The sequence below is a fragment of the Manis pentadactyla genome, chromosome 9, assembly GCF_030020395.1.
Source record: "Manis pentadactyla isolate mManPen7 chromosome 9, mManPen7.hap1, whole genome shotgun sequence".
Lineage (NCBI taxonomy): Eukaryota > Metazoa > Chordata > Mammalia > Pholidota > Manidae > Manis > Manis pentadactyla.
In genome coordinates this window covers 20,813,246-20,816,036 of record NC_080027.1, presented here as the reverse complement: position 1 = coordinate 20,816,036, position 2,791 = coordinate 20,813,246, and the positions used below count along the sequence as shown (strand labels likewise).

Below are 2,791 nucleotides of genomic sequence, written 5' to 3'. Positions count from 1 at the left end.
CTTAAACTCTCAGAGCTAAGCCTAATTCATTAGCATTTCTATGAAGCTGCTTGAGTCCTACAACTAGACTTACCTTCCAAAGTGGTACTCTACACCTTAGACATTATACGTTCCTGTAACATAACTTTCTGACACCTATGTATTCCAGAACCCCTTTCCTTATTTCAAACTTTCCTTCCCACTGATTCTGCCCTAGTCATTGACATTTGGAAGGAAGTATGTGCTGCATATTTTGGAGATCTTCAGTGATTGAGAGCACCAACAATTTGGGTCTCCTACAGGCCCTTTGTAACACCCTGATTCAGCCTGGAGGTGGGTGGGGGGTCTTTCATCTACAACTTGGAGAATGTGAAGACTTCCATTTTCCCAGTTTGATTTTGCTGAGGTTTCCACTGAGTAAATTGTCCTCTCCTTTTTATGATGGATTTTTGAGATTCCACGTTCACCAAGTGTCACAGATTTGTTAACACTTCCCTGTCCATGTTAATCCAGGGCTTGGTGGAAAACTGCTGATTCCACCATTCTTCTGCTGCTTTGGGTGTCTTGACACCTTAAAAATCCCATTGTGGATATTAATAGAGGGCTTTTGGGACACAATTTTGCCAAAGTAGTCATCTTTTTTCTTTTGCGTTTCTCTTTTCTTTTTTTGAGTTTGTTGATTGTATGTCTTATTTTAAGGAAATGTTATCATAGAAATTTAAGGTTTATTAATGTGAATTTTCTATAATTTTCTTCCACTTCCCCTGGCTGATTTCTTATCTGAGCAGAAGAGGATACCACAAAATTTATGTGCCATTCAGATGTGCTTTGGGGGGATATTTGGAGATGTGGAATGTCTCCTGTTGGCGGTCATGTCTTATGACTGTTATGTAGCCATTTGCAACCCACTCTTTACACAGTGGCCATGCCCAGGAGACGCTGTATCCAGCTCGAGAACATTGTGTACATGGGAGGGTTGGTCGACTCGGCAATCCACACCTGTTGTACATTTCGATTGCCATTCTGCAACTCCAACATCATCAACCAGTTTTTCTGTGACATCCCACCCTTGCTAGCCCTCTCTTCCTCAGACACCTCCATCAATGAGATCCTTTTGTTTGTTTTCAGAAGCCGTGTTGTGTGGCTCAGCATCATTACTGTTCTCCTCTCTTACATCTACATCCTAACTACCATCCTGAGAATGAAGTCAGCAGAGGGCAGACTCAAAGCCTTCTCTACGTGTGCCTCCCACTTAACCGCTGTGACCATATTCCATGGCACACTACTGTTCATGTATTTCTGACCCACCTCCACTTACTCCATGGACACGGACAAAGTGGTCTCTGTTTTCTACACAGTTGTCTTCCCTATGCTGAACCCACTGATCTACAGCTTGAGGAAAAAAGATGTGAAAGATGCCCTGAAAAAAATGGTCAGCACTAAATTATGTTCTGTGTGAAACAAGTTATTCCACCCAAAAGTGTTATTTAAAGGTTCTGAGATCTGAAGTTCAAGTCCTTTGATACAGGTTCCAATACATCTTCTATATACTTTCCATTACTTAACACTGTGCCTAAGTTGAGTGTAGGGAGGAGTCACTTTTGATCTTAACCTCCTCTCAATATGTGAAGTGTGCTAATACGTCCACTTTGCTGTTTTTGAAGACAGTCTTTTTCTACCTGCTTTCCTTATTCATGGATAAGTCCCAGCGAGCTTTCATTGCCAGAACTCCCCATGTTTCTTAACATTATAATTCAACTTATTCTCCCAAGGTACAATATTTTTCATAAACATTGGTTTTATTTAATCAGAAGGGTTTGAGTGTCTTACATTATGTTTGTATATATCCCTTCCTATGCACTAGTATCCCTGTGTAAATGATCCATCATAACACCTAGAAATATACCCATAGTAAATAAGTAAATAAGAATAAATAAAAACACTGTTGCCCGAACTCACATTCAATGGCATTTTCATTGCACATTAGAAATTCACCCCTTAAGTAATTGCAAATGTTCTTTTGTGAATTCATTTCAGAATGATAGTAAACCACGAGAGGCTGCTCTGCTTTTCAAGGAGACATTTGCATGACCTATAACAGACAATGGGATAATATGGTTGTGGTAAAAAAATCTATGAGGAATACTTCTTTGGATAAACAGTTTGAAGGATCACTAGCTGTACCATATTTCTTAATTTAGGCATATTACTTGGTAATCATTTTATGTGCATGAACATATTAGGTAAAACAGTTTGAAGTTTGTTAAAGTCAACTCAGAGGCTCATTGTGTTTGCAGTGTTCAGAAGTTATAAACATGCCATCTTCCTTCCATACAATATATGTCAGTCTATCTGGTAAAGACTGATTTGACATGCACAATGATTTCTTTAATCACATCTAATAAGTACAAAGTAGTGACAAGAAAATTTGGTCTGAATAAATTAGTTCCTTAGCTCAATAACTGTAAGTCTAATAATGTAATACACCACTTTGCATAATTGTAATTTCATCTTCCTGGATGTTGCATTAGATGTTGAAAAATAATTTACTAGTATGTGTCATAGGATTCACTGTTTAATAGGAACATCATGTTTATGGCCAGAACTAATTTTTCTGTGATGCAATTCTACAAAATCAGGGAAAACATTTTATCAGGATCTTTTATCTATTCTTGCTCATCTGTTTTAATCCTCACTATTTCCTTCCATTCGCTGCATCTCCTCATCATAGCATTCTCACACACACACCAGGACTATTGGGAATCACTACTGTCCAGATATGGGATTAAGAGTGGCTGTGTGCAGTGGTTGA

General features: G+C 38.5%; 1 pseudogene; it reads left to right on the top strand.

Annotated features, from left to right (window-relative positions):
* Positions 1-740: 740 nt before the first annotated feature.
* On the top strand, positions 741-1,438 carry LOC130684766 (olfactory receptor 5AS1-like; annotated as a pseudogene).
* Positions 1,439-2,791: the final 1,353 nt, after the last annotated feature.